The following is a 20,294-nucleotide window of genomic DNA, read 5'->3' as shown; positions in this document are numbered from 1 at the left end:
CACCCTTCAGCTGCACCATTTTGCCCAGGTTCCTGTTATGCTGAAGGGGTAAGAGAAATTTTCAACACCCCTTTATGGGGTGCAGCATACTCCCCTATGTGTCCAGCTAGCTCTGCTATCCAGCAGAGAGTGCTACATGGAGGAGAAGCCATGGTTTTACCTGCTCTCTGCCTCTAACCATCCATTTCCTGCCCACATGCTCCCAGAGGGTAACATCTGTGGTGGAGCCCCTGCACTACACTGAGCACCAGGAACCAAAACCCAAGAGGCCCTAACCCATTCATGAAAAGCTCCATTTCAACTCCCTATTCTGCTGCGTGACTGTTTCATCATGCCCAGTCTAGACCTCAAGCAGCTGAAAATAAACAATGCTCCACTACCACTACTCCAGAAGTCTCAATGCCTCTTTTGTTTGCTCTCATATGACCCCATTATACATGGAATGCCCTCCTCAAACCTGTCCCATGAATAGTAGTGGAATAAAAAAATGGAGCTGTCCAGATGTGTTCTTGCCTTACTACATAACCATGACCTCTTATTACTGTTACTCTTCCTCTTCTCTCTGTTTATCACTTTCACTTATGTTGCAGTTCAATTGTGAGCTCTTCTGGGGGGCAGAAACTATATTTTTGTTTGTGTTAGGTGCCAAACTCATTTTTGGAGCACGAGAAAATCATTATTATTAATTATAATTTATAACAATAACAATAATGAAATGAGTAAAAACATGAAACAAACCCCAGGATTCCCTAGATGTCTCTAAACAGATCCTCGTGTTGCAATTAGCCTTTCACTGATTAATTTCTTGAGATAGTTACCTCTATTGCTAAATAAGATGAGGCAGTAGCTATTGTATAGGTGACAAGGCATATCAATGCTAGAAGTTGAAAAATATCCCTGTCCTATTTATAAAATAAGTTGTTCTCTTCAGCTTTATAACTCTTACGAAATATCCTACAGAATTTCATAGTGATTAAATGAATCAGATAAGAAATTACTCTAAAAACCTACATAATTTAATAGAAAATTATAACCTTTCTCTTGGTTTTATGAACCATTCCACAGAATTCTCTAGCAGAGTTATAATTTTCTGTTAAATTTTATAGGATGGTTCAGAAAACCAGGAGAAAGGTTATCATTATCTATTAATTTCTATAGAACTTTTTTCCTATGGGAAGGTCTGGATCACTCAGTTATTGTCACTTTTTGTTTTTCATTGTTTTGTGCTCTTCAAGAACCTTGGTTGCAAGAGAATGTTGCATTAGATTTATTTTATTTATGAGCAATATTGAAAAACTGCTTAACTTGGATATCATATCATCTAGCAATTTGTTGAATTTGGAGTATACTCTAATTATAACAGCTTAACTCCTATGAGAAAAACAATTTAAGTTTTAATTTTCTCAAGTCTGTTTTGCTGCTGATCTCCTTAATAGTTCTCCAACGTAATATTTGGTTGTTATTGTGCTCATTTTATTCAAAAATGGGGAAAAATACCACTGAGTCTTTGTTACAACACCATAGAAGAAAATAAGCATCGATGGCATTTACAACATAACTTGATTGTCCCATGAAAATAACACAGCTTTTCACAGTTTTGTTTGTTTGTCATTTATATTTTCCAAACAGCTTTGTGTACAAAAGGAGAAGAGAATAGCACCCATCACCTTGAAAGAGCTGTTGCAAATTACAGTTTAATCGCAAATATCTCATTCTATACAGCTAAAAACTTCCTAAAATTAGCACTCCAGTAAAAGCATTATGCTAGACACAGCATTCCAAAGTTATTTTTTGTTCATCTACTCAGTAAGCTCAGCACTTATTAAGTGCACATATATTATATAACACAAAACAAATGTTAAAAAATTAATTGTGTCGCAAAGTCAAGCACTCAGAAGTTAGGAAATGTCAGAATTAAGGTTGATTGTGCAACCTTGATTCAGCCCCCTTGTGTATTCATTATGATACAATCTTTGATTACACAATCAGATATAGGACCCCCCCGCCAATACTGGGCCCCACCGATCAGCTTGTTTCCGTCCCCGCCAGTGCCTCCCACTTGCTGCTGCTGTCAGCTGTTTGGCGGCATGTTGGAGGCGCTGGGAGGAGGAAGAGAAGTGGGGGGTGGGAAGAGGTGGGGTGGGCCTGGGAGACGCATGGCTCAGAGACCAGGATGCAAGAGAGAACCTGGTTGGGGAGATGGTTTCCGCTCCCTGGCCAGGTTCGGGTGCTATGGTCCCCGACAGCCAAGCTGGGTGGGGAGCTGAATCTGCCTCCTCCCCAGCCAGGCTCTCTCAGGCACAGTGATTTCCCTACACCCTCCCTGAACTTCCCCAACACCCTCTCCCAGTTTTGTGAACTAGTTACATGCCAATTTAGTGACTGTTTGGAAATTTCAATTGAAACTGAAACATTAATACACACTTTAAAAGCATATACAGTGTATGATAAAACACATGCATCTCAAAAAGTATAATATATTTGAAAAGTATGACCATAGACTAGCTTCCTTATACAGCTCTTGTTTTTTATGACAATGTCAGTGCATTCATTTCAGTGATGTTGGCCAGCCTAATAATTTCAAATGATGATTTGTAAGCAAAGTCTAAATGAGATCTCCCTGACAGCTAGTGATAAGCTAGGGTTGGGGAAAAGGCTTCAGGACTAGATTGTATTTACATTCACACGTCATCTACCTAGATATCCAGCAAACAGAGCTGTGTTTCCCAAGTGATAGATTTTGGCTGGAGTTGGGTTACAAATCACTTGAATGTGGGGGGCAAGCGGGTATGAAATGTTGTTCTTACTATATGAGTAAAGGGCAGTAGAACTGTACTTCGCCTGTGCTGACTGAGGGCATCAAGAGAGAGGGTGGGGACCTGTCCCTCTCCACTGTTTAGAGACAGAGTTGATTAGGCTCCATAGATAGTCTTCTGTTCTGTTATGTGACCACTGCAGCTGAAATCACCGCTAATAAGGTCTAAGTGCTTAGTCCTGCTGTGGGGACAGTGTTTCTGTGGAAGAGACACCCCAGACTGCACTAGCAATGCGGTTCCCCCACTGAGAGCTCAGCTGAAATCACTGAGAGCTGGGTGGAATCTCAAGAGACCAACTCGCAGAGGTCACAGTGGCAGGTTGCAGCAGAAGGTGACTGAACAGGGCCATTGGCAACAGAGTGGTGGAGTGAACGGTGGCACAACAAACAGGAGTGGCCAGAGCAAACAGTGAGGAGGAACGAGCAAAGTGCCTGCTTGCTCCCCACCTCACGTGAAAGCACTTCTGAACTCTGAGTCTCCACTGACCAAGGACAACACGGGTGAGTGGAGTGCGGTGGAGGGAAAATTGAGGGGCATGTTAAATAAACATTTGTTTGTTGGACTATATTTTAATGACTTTGCTCCAGAATGCTAGATTTGTGACTGGGAATGGAAACTTATATAAATGTTTCCTAGTAGGCCAAGATTTTTAAAATGCATTATTTGCCAAGGTTGTTATCTCACATTGTTGCTATCTTGAGAGGTCATTATGTTGGGGGGTTTCTGTACTAAACATTTTTATTATTATTATAATTAATTTTACATAAGAATGGTCATACTGGGTCAGACCAATGGTCCATATAGCCCAGTATCCTGTCTTCTGACAGTAGGCAAGGCCAAGTGCTTCAGAGGGAATAAACAGAACAGATAATCATCAAGTGATCCATCCCGTTTCCCATTCCCAGCTTCTGGCAAACAGGCTAGGGACACTCAGAGCATGGTGTTGCATCCCTCCCCATCCTGGCTAATACCCACTGATGGACCTATTCTCCAGGAATTTATCTAGTTCTTTTTTAAATTCTGTTATAGTTTTAGACTTTACAGCATCCCCTGGCAAAGAGTTCCACGAGTTGACTTTATGTTGTGTGAAAAAGTACTTCCGTTTGTTTTATTTTAAACTTGCTGCCTATTAATGTCATTGGGTGACTGCTAGTTCTTGTGTTATGTGAAGGATTAAATAACATTTCCTTATTCACTTTCTTCACACCAGTTAAGATTTTATAGACCTCTATCATATCCCCCCTTAGATGTCTCTTTTCTAAGCTGAAAATTCCCAGTCATTTTAATTTCTCCTCCTGTTTCAAACTCCTAATCATTTTAGTTGCTCATCTCTGTACCTTTTCCATTTCCATTATCTCTCTTTTGGGATGGGGTGACCAGATCTGCACACAATATTCAAGGTGTGCACGTACCATGGATTTATGTAGAGGCTATCATAAACAGATAGTTAAAGGTTAATGTTTCTCTTACCTGTAAAGGGTTAACAAACAGCGACCCCAAACACCTGACCAGAGGACCAATCGAACACAAGCTACTTTCAAATCTCTCTGGGAGGGAAGCCTTTGTTTGTGGGTTTGGGGTTTGGCTTTGTTCTCTCCCAGTCCTGGACGGGTCTAGAGGTGTAACCAGGTTTCTGCCAATCTCCCTGCTACAGTCTCTTATCTGTTCAGAACTGTAAGTAGAAAAGGCGGTCATAGGCTTTTAATTTGTTTTCTTTTTCATTTGCATATGTGTACTTGCTGGAAGTAGCTTAAATTGTGTTTCTGCTGGAGAAAGTTTCTTTCTATTGTTTATAAGTTGAAAGACCCTGTAACTTTTTACCATCTAAAGTGCAGAGATAAACCTGTTACATTTTTCTTTCTTTTTTTTCCAGCAAGTACACATATGCAAATGAAAAAGAAAACAAATTAAAAGCCTATGACCGCCTTTTCTACTTACAATTCTGAACAGATAAGAGACTGTAGCAGGGAGATTGGCAGAAACCTGGTTACACCTCTAGACCCGTCCAGGACTCAGAGAGAACAAAGCCAAACCCAAAACCCACAAACAAAGGCTTCCCTCCCCGAGAGATTTGAAAGTAGCTTGTCTTCTGATTGGTCCTCTGGTCAGGTGTTTGGGGTCCCTGTTTGTTAACCCTTTACAAGTAAGAGAAACATTAACCCTTAACTATCTGTTTATGACAGAGGCAATATGATATTTTCTGTCTTATTATCTATCCCTTTCTTAATGATTCCCAACATTCTGTTTGCTTTTTTGACTGCTGCTGCACATTGAGTGGATGTTTTCAGAGAACTATTCACAATGACTCCTAGATCTCTTTCTTGAGTGTTAACAGCTAATTCAGACTCCATCATTTTGTATGTATAGTTGAGATTGTTTTCCAATGTGCATTACTTTGCATTTATTAACACTGAATTTCATCTGCCATTTTGTTGCCCAGTCACCCAGTTTTGCGAGATCCCTTTGTAACTCTTCGTAGTCTGCCTGGGACTTAACTATCTTGAATAGTTTTGTATCATCTGCAAATTTTGCCACCTCACTGTTTACCCATTTTTCCAGATCATTTCTGAATATGTTGAACAGTAATGGTCCCAATACCAACGCCTTAGGGATATCATTATTTATCTCTCGACATTCTGAAAACTGATCATTTATTCCTACCCTTCGTTTCCCATCTTTAACCAGTTACTGATCCATGAGAGAACTTCCCTCTTATCCCATGATAGCTTACTTTTCAAAAGTCAATTTAAATTAAATATATATTTTTTTTAATTATTTTTTTTTTTTAGAAATCTAGACCTGTTAGGTGTTTTGGTGCAACCTGCATTAGCCTTATGTTAAATTTGTATTATCCTAACAAAACATTTACTTTATTCATATCTCTTTTATATATCTCATTGGCCCTGACACCCCCACAAATTTCAATTCCTGGGGAAACCATAGTTCAGGCAGCTGCTGGGCAGGGCTGCAGAAGAGCGACCCGGAGGGGCCAGCATTAAAAGCAGCTCCCTCCTGCTCCCTGGCTGGGGTCCTGCCCACCAGGGAGAGTGGTAGAATGGGCTGGGGGGGAGGGGGAAGGTGCAGTGGGAGGACAAAGTGCCCTCCCCTTGCAGGTAACATGGGGAAGGGAGAGCACAGTGGCCCTGGGCTGGGCATGGGGTGGGGGAACAACACATGATCTGCCCTTTAGATCAAGCCCCAGTTGTATATGGGGCACCCTCAGGAAAGGGGGCAGAACAGGGGTGGGAAAAGGTGGGGTGGGGGTGGGGCATTGGGGGAAGGGCCTAGGATAGATTGGGGGGGATGTCGAGCACTCCCTGGGAAATCTGGAATTTGGAGCCTATGCTCCTAAGCGCGTACGGGGTGGTACCGGCGGCAGCAAAGGCAGCTGGGCTGGCATGTGGAAACCCTGGCCGTGCCGGCAGCTCGCTGGGCACCAGCAGGGACCCACTGACTGTTCTGCCCTGAGGCCCGGAATTGCTGTCGGCAGGCCTGATCAGATATATTTTCCACAAGACCCCTGCTTCAATCAGTGACCAGGCTGGACCTGCTCAGGCAATGAATCTGGGATGTGCCATGAAAGAGACTGTTGTCTATAGAACCGTTTCCTCATTTGTTGAAAAAATTTCTTCATGTGGCATCACACTGACACCCAAAAGGTTAATCAGACCTGCTACATAGACTTAATGTAACACTTGATGTAACATAGTAACTGATAGCAATAGTAGGGTGTCATCCTCTATATGGACTAGCACTGGAAGAGGATGAGAGACACGGCTTGCCAGTTGGTTTCAGTGAATTGCTGAGAGCAGGGGGAATGGTGAGATTCAGGAATCATGGGTTTCATTCCAGACTCTGGAGGGAACTGTGCTCTAGTGGGCACAGATTCTTCTACCTATTTCCCCAAGCTCAATCCCTTCTGTACCATCTCCTGTCCCTGTCCTATTTCTTTCTTACTCCTGGCACCTTGTCGACACAGTCCCGGTCTCTGTTACTCAAGCTTCTCTTCCTAGTCCCAATCTCTCTCTGCTCACTCAGTCCTAGTCTCCCTTTCTGAGCTCACTGAGTCCCACTACCCACCTCCCTCCAACTTTCAGTCACTCTGCTTGTCCACATCCAGTCCCAGTCTCCTTGCTCTGACACTCCTAGACCCACAGCTACTCACCTAGTCTCTCTCCCTCCACTCCCTCCCCAGCTCCTTATCCCAGTCTCCCCTTATTTGGTTTCTTGGTGCAGTCTCTGCAGAGCTAATCCCAGGTATTTCCCCAAATCTCACCTCCTTGTCACATGTTTCCCCTTCCTTCCAACTCCATTCCCCCTCATGGTAGTCCCAGTCTCCTTGTCCTGACAGTCTGCACCCTTCCCACACATCATCATCTGCTTTCATTGCTAGTCAACTGATTCTCAGATTCCTCCTTCCTTTTCCCTCCCCAAGTCCCATCCCGGTGTCTTTGCCTATCAAGTTTCCGCCTCCTCTCTGTACCCAGTTCATGGTCCCAGTCTCCTTACTTAATCAGTGGTAGACTCCCCCAGCTCCCAGTCACAGTTTTTCTCCTCACATCCAGTCTCCATCACACCAGACTACTTATCCCTATCTACTCCTTTCCCTTCTCTGTCTCTGGCTTTTGTCCACTCTGCATTCAAATCATACAACTTCCTCCTCTACACAGCCTCTGTGCCAGGAGCAGGGTCACAGAGAGTGTGAGAGTAACAGATTCCCTCCTCAGAGCTCCAGTACTTGGCCCTTTTTCGGCCTGGAGAAGCTGTAAACAGGCATTCCAGGCAAAGTCCAGCTTAACCCCTAGTGCTCTGTGTTGGAGCATGCTCACTCACTTGGGTAGGATGTGAGAGAGAATGGGGCAATCTCAGTTGCTCTCTGTGGAAGGCTCAAGTGCAGTCTAGTGCACAACTAGAGCTGTGAGAGGCTCAAGAATGCTCAGTTTGGATAGAATCTTCAAGAGTTTAGTGGCGAAACATCAAAGGAGTTTCCACTGAGCATGAGAGAAATATAATTTTTCTAAAACTGTTGTGGCCAAATCTTTGCAGATTTTTATGGGGATGGCATAAGGCATATCCCTGACACAAAGTCCATGCTCTGTCAGATAAGTTTTTGCTCCAAAACATGAAGATATTCAAAAGAAATGTCTTAATTTTTTAACACAGGTACACCGATGTATTTTTCTTCGGCTTCATTTTTGGAAATGGCTGAACAATTTTGGATCAAATTTTCCCAAAAAATTCAGCTGGAGGCTGAAATCTGGCATAGAAAATTTATCTCACTTAAAGTCTGACAAAATTATAAGCAACCGGAAACAGGGCCTTTATCATGGGAAGTGTCAGGCAATCTTAACAATAGAATCATAGAATCATAGGACTGGAAAGAACCTCAAGAGATCATCTAGTTCAGACCCCTGGATTCATGGCAAGAGTATTATCTAGACCATCCCTGACAGTGGGTTGTCTTATCTGTTTTTAAAAATCTCCAATGATGGAGATTCCACAACCTCCCGAGGCAATTTATTCCAGTGCTTAACCACCTTGACAGTTAGGAAGTTTTTCCTAATGTCCAACCTAAACCACCCTTGCTGCAGTTTAAGACCATTACTTCTTGTCCTATCCTCAGAGGTTAATAAGAACATTTTTTCCTCCTTCCTCCTTGAAACAACTTTTTTATATACTTGAAAACTGTTACCATGTCCCCTGTCAGTCTTCTCTTCTCTAAACTAAACAAACCCAATTTTTTCAATCTTCCCACATAGGTCATGTTTTCTAGACCTTTAATCATTTTTGTTGCTTTTCTCTGGACTTGCTCCAATTTGTCTACATCTTTCCTGAAACATGGCACCAGAACTGGATGCATACTCCAGCTGAGACCTAATCATCAGGGAGTAGAGTGGAAGAACTATTTTTGTGTCTTGCTTACAAAATTCCTTTTAATACATCCCAGAATGATGGTTGCTTTTTGGGCAACAGTATTACACTGTTGACTCATATTTAGCTTGTGAACCACTAGGGCCCACAGATCCATTTTTGCAGTACTGCTTCCTAGGCAGTAATTTCCCATTTTGTATGCGTGCAACTGATTGTTCCTTCCTACTCTGCATTTTTCCTTGTTGACTTTTTTTACTTCAGATCATTTCTCCAGTTTGTCCAGATCATTTTGAATTTTAACCCTATCCTCCAAGCACATGCAACCCTCCCAGCTTGGTTTTGTCCACAAATATTATAAGTGTACTCTCTCTAAATCACTGATGGGAGATATTAAACAGAACAGTACCCAGAACCGGTCCCTGAGGGACCGCACTCAAGATGCCCTTCCAGCATGACTGTGAACCACTGATAACTACTCTCCGGGAATGGTTTTCAACCTTATAGTAGCTCCATCTAGGTTGCATTTCTCTAGTTTGTTTATAAGTCATCCATGCAAGATGGTATCAAAAGCCTTACTATAATCAAGATATACCATATCTACCGCTTCCTCCCATCCACAAGGCTTGTACCCTGTCAAAGAAAGCTATTAGTTGGTTTGACATGATTTGTTCTTGACAAATCCATGATGACTGTTACTTCTCACCTTATTATCTTCTACCTGTTTGCATATTGATTGCACATTGATTTTAGGTGTTGTTACAGACATGCTTATAATAAAAATTCTCTGCTCTCACTGAAAAGCCTGTGGGTGGATTTCATTGAATGAAATCTCCACAAAGATCATTCCACACTAACCATTTCAGCAGAAGAAATGTTTCCCCATCCACCTCAACCACTGAAGAAAACATCTTGCCCTCAGATCTGCAATCTTCTGGCTCTGCTATGGCCTCTCCTCCTGGCTCCATGGTAGCATTAGATCTATGGGAGAGGGAAGCTCTACAGAAAATATACCACCAGACTGTGTTAACTTTTCTGCATAAACTCAACAGGTGTTTTTCCAGCCTCCACCCCCAACCCCTGTCTACAATCTCTTCTAGTTCCCTAATACAGATACTGGAGCCATGGAGGGCTCCCCTCAATACATCAATCTGGGAATGATTACAGGCAACAATAGTACTTTTTACTATTGTACTTTCATCCAAAGATTGCAAAGCACTTTAAGTAACTTGCTTTTTCACAGTAGTCTCATAGCTTGAACATAGGCATATACAATTACATCCAGTTTTTGGGAATGTCTTTAAGTTGGTAACTTTTAAAAGAAGAGTGAAGGCACAATGATCTATTTATTTTCTTTTTAAAATGGAGCATTTTAAAGAATCTGCTTTTCTTTCCCTGTCATTAAGATTGTTCAACATTGCCTATTACAGTAGCAAGACTATATATTGTGTAACAGGTATAATTATATGATTCAAGTTATTGTGAGATAACAGGACATTTTGATTGTTCTGTCCCTTAGACGTTTCAATGATAGAATTGGATTATTACAAGTTACGCAGTATTCAGAAAATACTATATTTTATATCGGATCACAAATGTCCTTAGTTTTATAAAACAAAAAGGAAAAAATTCTGGACTATTCAGTTTACACAGATTGTAAATTCCTTGATCTGAATCTATGAGACTTAACGCTTCATAGAAAAAAATATAGAATAAAAACCTTCTTAAATCTGAACAGTCTTGAAAGTTTCAGGATTCATATATAAGGTTGCCCTCTTTAGGAGTCACGTAATGATTTAAATGTTCACAACTTTGAAATATTCTGACTACAATGCCTATTCAAAAGCATGTTTTTGTATTGTACTGTTTTTATTATCTGTTGTTTCCGTCTATGACCCTAAAAGTAAGCACTTTACATCTAGGAACCTGCTATTTGTTTGATAATACTCTGTACTGAACTGTTCGGTGTTTACCTATAAAACTACACAAATAATAACTTCTATCATGAAATGAAGAGGTATTTAATTGTACAGAATTCCTTCAAAAATTTAATCATGAAAAATAATTCTGTGACAAAGCAAATGTATTATTTCTAACAGGAAACTACTCGAAGCTTATTGTATTCCATATCAGTAAAGCATAATGTATTGTACTGATCAATGGAAAATACTTTTTTTTTTTATCTTGGAATTCTCCTCTTTTTTCTTCAAATAATCTCTCATCAGATTTGTGATAATGATCTTCTTTTTACTAATCCATGCTGACTATCCTTAATGAAATCTAGCATTTCCACATGACAAATTATCCTGTCCTTGATTATGGATTCCTCACTCCCCAAGCATGAAGATCTTTTATGATAATTATTATTTGAGTTACAGTAGCACCTATAAGGCTCATTGTGCTAGCCATCTCTCACAAGCATGTAGTGAGAGATAATCAAACTGAATAATTTATAACCTAAATATGCAAGACAGACAAGGAGTCAGAGAGGAAACACATTAAGTGAAGTGGCTTTCCTAATGTCACAGAGCAGGTCAGTCACAGAGCAGGCACAGAACCCAGGTCTCCCCAATCAGTGGCTTCTCTATCAGACCAAATTGCCTTCCACAGGCATGTTGTTGACTGGATCTTCCCAGATTCCCATCTCAAGGATGTCACACAACACAACTTTGATGTAAATAAAAATAAATATCTAAACCAAAAAAAAAGTGCACATAGCTTGAAAATATCCATAGTCTGTCTAAAGCAACCTAAATATCAATGCCTGGAGAGATGTTGAAAAAAGAGTGAATTATAAAAAAGAATTTGACTGCATTTTTAGTACTTAATGTTTTGCAATTTAATCTCACGTAAGTATCCATTTTTGTCTCTAAGAACCATTAACTCCTGCAAACAGCTATAGAATTGACCTTCAACACTCCTGAAGGAAATATGACAATGCAATTTTACAGTTAGCCATTTTAGCTGTTCTGGCATAATGCATGAAGAACTGATGTAATGCCTGTAATATAAAGCCAAGCTAAGCAATGCATTGTACAGAAACAAAATATTTTGATATACTTCCTTCTTTTTTTTTGCCTATTTTCAGTTGAATGATACTGCTTAAATGCATAGTTTTGCAGCACTGTAAAAAATGAATTAAATAGTTTTTTAAAGTAACCAGCATTTTTTTTTTCATAAGAATACATACTCTAGCTTCCAGTTCAGTTCTGTCTAGTAGTTTGATACTCTTCATACATTCTATTAAGCATGTGTATTGCTTTTTATAAGTCAAGAAATATGGTTTCAATTACAAAAGCCCTATTCACTGAATTAATTCTATCATTATAGTACTTTAGTTATTACAGCAATTGTTTTGTACTTTTCAAAAAATCCAATATATTGTTTTGAATAGTACCTACTTTCAAATGCACTTACAGTATTTGGTTATACTTGAAACATATTGTATACTTAAATCTTTGAAGCAGCAATTACGTTAGATACTTTATATATGCTATAGGACTATGATCATTTGCTTTAAGTGGTAATAATGAATTATCTGTACTATACTGGCATGTTTCCAAAGATACATCTCCTATTTTCAAGGACAAATGGAAGAATGTTTTAAACAGATTACTTACAAAATCTATGGTTTGTCATTGACCCTTTGATGGCCTGCTATTTCCAGTTATTCTCTAACCCTCTCAATTCGTTTTGTGATTAAGTATCACATTTGTTATTTTTGTGGTAACCAGTTATTTTGGTTCTTTCCAAGTTTCAAGTCATGGTGTACCTGTTAAGTTTAAAAGGGCATGAACACAGGAAGCCCCCAGTACCAACCTATTTCAAAGCATCCTCTGAATTAAAGGTCGCAACCAAATATGGACCTTATGCTTTAGCTTATCACACCTAACTAGGTGAAAGGTCCCAAACATATGTATGGTAACTTTGCCCTAGCTCAAAATATAGAATGTGGCCTTAGGTCCCTCACGTTGCAGTCAAAATATACTCTAATATAAACCTATAAACCTAATATATAAAACAAATAAGCAAACCCATAAGAAAATAAGAAAAGATATATAGGCAAGCAATCAGGCTAGCCTTAGATGTATCTCATGTACCTGTTATGTACATCAGTTCGTTGCCAGCACACTTCTGTGATTGAATAATGTACCTGTAGTCAGAACATCCCCTTAAACTCTATTTTCAGCTCCCCAAATACTTGGGATTTTCCATTGGGCTGTTTATCTGTGCAAAGTTTGTCTGTTCAAAGTTCATAGGCCTCAAGCCTTATGCTAACTTGCTGAAGTTGATGTCCTACGGGATACAGACCTGTAGGTTTCTTACAATACTGCAGAATATAATGCAAAGCAGAATATAATGCAAAGCAATGAATATAATAAAGGCAAGCTAGCCCACTGGGCTACATTGTTTTAATTTATGAAAGCACCTATCATATTGTCTCTAGGCACTTGATGGTTTAAATATAATCTTTTATTAAGCTGCACTAAGCAGTGTACTGTGTCTATACCAGGGGTAGGCAACCTATGGCACGCGTGCCAAAGGCGGCACGTGATCTGATTATCAGTGACACTCACACTACCCGGGTCCTGGCCACTGGTCTGGGGGGCTCTGCATTGAAATTTAATTTTAAATGAAGCTTCTTCAACATTTTAAAAACCTTATTTACTTTACATACAACTACAGTTTAGTTATATATTACAGACCTATAGAAAGAGACTTTCTAAAAATGTTTAAATGTATTACTGGCACGCGAAACCTTAAATTAGAGTGAATAAATGAAGACTCGGCACAACACTTCTGAAAGGTTGCTGACCCCTGGTCTATACTATGTCCTATCATAAGCATGCTTCCATGCATATGTTGATTGACTATCCGAAAAAAGTTGCAAGACCACTGAACACATTCAAGTATTGTGCCCTTTCAAGGAGTATAACCTAATACAAACATGTAAGTAAAGAGTCAGAATTTATTGCCTGTTTCCCAGCAACAAAAGGTGCACTGTCATGCTATTTCTACTCTTCATACAATATAAGGTATGATTAATTTTACAGTAGTGGCTTCTAAGATATTTTGGATTAATAATAATTGTTGAAATGACTTCCCTGTGCAGAGGACCAGCACAAATTCTATGCACCAAGCAAGTCCCAGTTAAGAAGTGCATGTGAGTAGTACTGGCCCTCTATACAGAGGTGAATTTCATCCCACTTGAACTAATACCAGATTTCTGAGGGGCTTCTGGATATGCCCACGGACTGACAGGAAAGAGTGAAATAGAAGTCCTGAGGTCAACTTCTGTAGCACCAGGAGAATAAAGATATATATGGGCCCATTTCACTCATTTTGTGAACCTTACACAAAAATGCTACATATCTCAAATGCCTATATATAGCGAGTTCTGCCCCCTAATTTGACAGTGGCACCTTTGGGCGGCATTTGCAAGTTAAGTTCTCTCTGAGTCTTTCAGCCGGACCAGACAGTTGAAGAAAATAGACAAGATGTTTTTGTGGGGCCCAAGTGAAGGGATCAATTTGAGCCTGATTTCCTCTCTCCTCACTCGTGGAAACTGGGTATCTTCAGCCTAGGTGATCCATAAGCATCACCCCTTACGGCAACAACCCTCACCACCATCTTCCCCATATTTGACAGAACCGAAAACAAAACTAGATTTACATCCTCATGGACTAGCTTTTTAAGGTCCTAGGATTTTCTTGGGGAAGAATCTTGACCAGTGTGGTGACCTTGTTCCATAGTTCCACCTGACCCATGATTAATGAAGGGTTGGTGACCCGTGTGAGAAGACTTGCAACTGCAGAGTGGTAAACCCTTCTTCATTCAAATGAATCCCACTGCCACAAGTCAGGATTTTAGGGCTAAATACCATAAGTGTGGCTGGTCTTTCCTCTAGCCATGGCTGTGTTTAATCCCAAACCTTGTAGTGAAGATGGGAGATGTAGCTCACATCCTCCTCAGAGAGAATTTTTTTTTACTTAAACTGTCTTCCCGACTGAAGCAGTTTCTGTGACTCTATCAAACAATTATTAGATGTTCAAAATACACGGTGCAAGGTCTTGTTAACTGTATTAGATGTTGAGTCCTCATTCCAATATCTCAGTCATGGCTCTCAAATTCCTAGGCTACTTTTAACTTTAAATTAAGTTTCTTGGACTGCTCCTGTAGAAACCTCGGGAAGGTGGGATCCAGGGCCAGCTCCAGGAACCAGTGCAGCAAGCTGGTGCTTGGGGTGGCTCACCGGAAGGGCACCTCCAGGTCTTTGGTAGCAATTCAGCGGCAGGTCTCTCAGTCCCTCTTGGAGGGAAGGACTGGCCGCCAAATTGTCACCAAAGGATGAAGCGGCGTGGTTTTTCTCTTTGCCGCTTGGGGCGTCAAAAAAGCTGGAGCCGGTCCTCGCAGGATTCTCCCCAGTGGAGTCAATGCCGCAGTGTTTCTCAGTAGTAGAACAGTGTTTGGCATCACATGATTCAGACAGATAAGACATCTGGTTCTTCTGAGTCCAAACAGCAGCCTTCATAAGACTGATCCTCTGCTTCCCCGCCCATACAGCTTGAATTGAAGTATCACCAGTGTTCCGGGAAGCACTGACGCTGCCTGCACGAGAGCCCTGAGTTTAAGAGGGAGTGAGAGTGCTGGCATCAAGACCGCAGTTTACTACACTGAGAACACTGACTCTCTGGGTATAAGCACTGGCTTCAATAGAAAAAGTCCTGTGACTGCACAGAAAGATCCTACCTTTAGCAATGCACAGTGACTGGGCCAGATCAATAAGCATGTATGGATACCTAGACTCATTGACCACACCTCTGCTTCAAACACATGACTGCAAGTGGAGAAAATCCAGAGGTCTTGATCTCAAACTGCCTAGATTTCGGAGCTTTGAAAGAAATGCAGTGATGATCTACTGGTACTTTCTAAATGTCTTCTGCATCAATCTCTTGTACGGATTCTAATAAGCTGGTGCTCACTACCACTCAAATTCTTATGCCCCTATAGTATTAAGAAATCAATGCTTGGGGAAGCTCTCAGCCTCACCTGTAATAGTGCAGGATGGGAAACTGTCTCACTGGGTTTACCAGAGGTGAAGTAGGGTCTGCACCAAAGCATGAATTGTTGGCATTGGGTCCTGGCACTCAGGTGTGTTTACACTTGTCAGCTCGCTAAGCCAACCTCATTACTGGAGCTTCCCTGGAGAGCCTCAAGGAGGGCTTGGAGGTGATTCCTCTTTTATCAGCACTCAGGATAACAGGCAAAGAGGTACTGGGTGTCTAGTGAAGAGTCTGAGTGTTGGCTGTAGTGCTACAGTAATCTGCTGGGATTTCTTTGTCGAATGTTGTCAGCAATAAACTGGCTGAGTCATTGAGAGAAAAGCACTAACCTGGAGATTGTACACTATAGCCAGTAAGGGGCCTGGCTCACTTTCCACTTTGCTTTCACACCTTCAAAGATCTAGCTTACAAGCTTGAGTTTCACCAGCATCACACCAAGAAGCTAAGAAACAAGTGTGAAAATTCTGTTCAGACGGTATATTTGGTGAACAACCGTTTCTGTACACCTAGTTCACAGACATATTGTAAGTCTTAACCAATTAATGTCTGTGAAGAGCTTTCAGTCTCAGACAGAAGATGTTACATAATGGCTAAATATTACTGTTTTTTCCCTAATTCCTTAATCTGTATTTCTCTACGCTGAAGCCAGTAAACTAATAACCTACTCATGTGTACGTTACTGCTGTATCTAAAAGTCTCTTAACTGTATTACCATCATACTCTATGGATCTCTACCTTTTGTATCCATATTTAATTTTGTCACCTCTTTGTTTTATTTTTGATTCTCTGAACAAACAATTTGGTCCTAATTTAAAATATGGAAGCACCTACCTATTCACCTCTCTATATTCTAAGATGTTTCCAGTACAAGCAACCTCTGTTTTAGATAATCAAGACAGTTCTTTATATCCCTCAAGCTAATGGTAACCTGAAAGTACCAGGATTTATGGTTTCAACTGGGACTTTTAAATAAAAGGGGAGAGGAAGATTTATTTGTGTCTTCTTGTAAGTGCACATAATTATGTCCTACAAACTGTTTTGTTTTTTTTAGTAGATGAATTTGTCTCCTATTCACTTAATTCATTAAAAAGGCCTAGACCAGAAAGACTTTCTTATATAGGCCAATTTCACTTACCTGTAATAAAATAAAAGATTGTAGCTATGTATACAGAATATCTATTTCCAGTTTTTCTTTATGGCATTCAAATGCAATTCCTCCAGGAAGGCATAGGATAGACAACATTACAAGGCTTTTAAATACTTTTTGAAGTTGCAATATTTCAAACAAAGTAGTAGTTTTTCTTTGTGCAACAGAGAATAACTAAAATAAGTGAGAAAAGAGCTTTGTGTTAAGATAAATATATAATTCAGTTAAACTGGGTAAGTGGTAAAAAGACTGCGAGTTCTTATTAATTCTTTGCATTCTATAGCCTCATCTTTGTAATAGGAACAAAACTAACTGTTATCCATCATTGGGAACCATCTGAGTAAAAAATAGTCCAAGTGAGACTTTATGAATTAGAGAACAAATTGACTTCACATGCCAGTGGTTTGTTACCATTCACTTCTAATCCAGAAAATCCAATCTCCCATGTCCCATTATATTTCTTTAGAAAAAAGAATTGCCTTACTTGTCAGTTTCCTTTCTCCAGGAGTGAAATGTCAGCTGATCTTGAAACATATATTTTGGGTCTACTGGCAGTGATGGACAGAAGCTGTTAGATGTGTCAAGGCAACAGGGCAAGCCTTGGAAAAGGGGACATGCTCACCAACTTCCTATCATAGAGTTTGTTCTTCTAAAACAACAAATATGACAAACTAAGAAAATACTCATCACTCACATTTTTGACCCGGGGAAAGAAAACTCCAACTCTGCAGATAAAATTTAGCAGTTACACTCTAGCAAATAGAGGGTTTTAAATGACCTCTGAAGTCATTATTAAATTCAGATACCTACACCAAACAGTGCAGCAGATCAGGAGACATCCCATAGATGGAGAGCAGAAACAGACAAGTCAGCAATTTTTGCTCCTTTGAGTGAGCCATCACTTACTTGTAACAAGTGACTAGCACTGCAAAAGTCAGAGTAAAGCAGATCAGAATAAAAACAAGAGAAACAAGTAACTAGGGCACCCCTGCATGAAATAGTCTTCTGCCAAACAGTGAATCTGCAGGTGCCCTGAGATCAAGTTTGCAGTGCTATGTGTGTAATTATGCACTAGGCTACTACTTTACAAATGACTTCTATGTAAACCTTCTCTGTCCTGGTATTGAGACTAATCTAGTGGAATATGGTTATAATTGTTCTGGGGTGAAAGTCCCTTGCCTTTGTATAGCTCTTCGATGCTATTTTAGGGCTCAGCGAAAATGGTTTCTTTTCAAGTCTCTTTCCCTTGCATTTAGGTGTGTGTGACCGAATGCACCCCTTCTATTCACACCCTATGCACTACTGCAATAATTTTTGTACAGAATACATCTTGTGAGGTACCATCTTAAAAATAACAACTTGCTGATCAATATCATTATGGTGAAATGTATGTAGCAACATCTTTCACCTGCTTTCCCCCCAGAGGACCAGGCTGTGAACTCTTTATTCACTGTAGCAAAACTACTCATCCAAGTAATGCTACTGGAGTAAATAGGACCACTCAGGTGAAGGAGTATTCATAGAGCTGGTCAAAATTCATAGAGCTGGTCAAAATTCTGGGAAATTCTGAGATTCCGAAATTTCAATTTGTCCTGATTCAGAATGCAAGCTGGACATCTCAGACTTTTTCATAAAATGAGATATTCTGAAAAATTTTGTTCTGACCTTATCAAAATATTCCCCTTTGATAAGGTCAAAATGCTTCACTTTTGACTATAATATTGTTTTGCTTTGACTATATTATTTTATATAAAAGTTTAAACATTTTGACTTTTATACAATATACAAGAGAAAAGAAAATGTTTTGATAAGACAAACTAAATATTTCAACCTTATTGAAATAAAGTGTATTAATAATTTCCCAAACTTTCTAACAAAATGGATACATTACCACAAAACATTTTGATTTAGTTAAATCAGCATTTTTCTGATATACAAATGTTCCATCAGAAATTTTTCAACTACCTGTAACTGCTCAACAGTGCGAGTAAGGGATTCACAATTTAACCCAGGCCCTCCCCAATCAAATAAATAAATAAATAAAATAGACTAGATACACCAGGTGAGATTCTTACATCCCGGGGCAGGGAAGTCCAAGGTCACTTTAAGCTTCATTTCTGTTGTCCCAATTTTAGGGTACTCCAGGGACTATCTCACATGCCCCCTCATCCCAACATACCCTTCTTGCTGCCAACCATGTCCCAACATGCACTTCCCAACACCCAGCCACACCCCACATGATGCCAAGGTTTGAGGGGATGCTCAGTAAACAGCTTACAACTGTCTTTCTCAATTCCTGTGCCAAGGGAATGCTCCCTCAGATGTATCCACAACTCCTCCTTTATGACACTCTGGCCCTTGTACCCAGCATAAAGGAGATGAGGTAATGCTGAGAATCTTAACTACTGTTTAAACCTACTTACAGCATTTTAAAAATGAAATTCATTCTCTCCAAAACAATGTTTATTCTACTGCTCATTCACAGTGATTTGTTACCGTGAGGCTTTTAAAATATCTTTCATACATTGTGTGTGTGTGTGTATTTTCTTGAAAAATAAATATACTTCTTTTTAAAGAAAAAATATTGAGGAATGTTTAAAATGTTAAAGGTTTAATCAGATATGAGAAACAAGTAAACTATAAGTGAGGGGAAAGGTAAGTTTGAGTTTGAATGGATGAACATTTAACAGCACCCCTTCAAAATACTAGTTTGTAAATTTGTATTCTTTATTTTAAGCTTACATCAGTGGGACAGCCATATCTCATTTTGACTAGGGTCACAAGGAAACAGAACTCTCACAATCTGTAAAATAAAATAGAGAAAACACTACAGATGGTTGAAACATTTAGTTACTCATTTTTTAATCTCCCTGTTTACGTCATGCTGACATCTCCATTGTAAGCATGTGTTCATATGTATAACTGACCTGCCAACGATTATGCAGTCCTGTCACTGATTTAAAAGCAAAAGAATGTTGGGGGAAAAACCAAAGGATATGTAACAGCTAAATCTGTGACCCATGCCTCACGATGCCCATGCATGGTGGGGTTCTCCATATGCAGACTTCAAGGGGTATTGGGTGCCTCTGCTATTCTCAAATCAAGTAGCTACCAGGGGAAGGGGGAGGCCTAGGCTCTGTTAATTTTTCCAAGGATCCCTTGCCTTGGGACCTGCCAGTCAGATACCAGAGTATTGAACATGGTATAAAAAGGCAGAGAGACTAGCTCAGACAAAGTAGTACATTGGATTCAACGTGCTTTGCTGTGGTTTCAATACCACTATAATGACCAGCAAGAATGGACTATTTACTAATGCCCTTGTATAATGTGTAATTAGACATACTGCAGCCTCTATGCAAGTAAGGCTTTTTTTCTTAAATGCTTGTATTAATCTTCAAG

General features: G+C 40.0%; 1 protein-coding gene across 4 annotated transcripts in view; it reads right to left on the bottom strand.

The window, feature by feature from the left end:
• ATRNL1 (attractin like 1) overlaps positions 1-20,294 on the bottom strand; it is a 1,022,247-nt gene that overhangs the window by 576,885 nt on the left and 425,068 nt on the right. The gene's annotated exons all lie outside the window — the stretch shown is intronic.

The sequence above is a fragment of the Gopherus evgoodei genome, chromosome 7, assembly GCF_007399415.2.
Source record: "Gopherus evgoodei ecotype Sinaloan lineage chromosome 7, rGopEvg1_v1.p, whole genome shotgun sequence".
Classification (NCBI taxonomy): Eukaryota; Metazoa; Chordata; order Testudines; family Testudinidae; genus Gopherus; species Gopherus evgoodei.
This window is presented reverse-complemented; position numbering and strand designations above follow the sequence as displayed.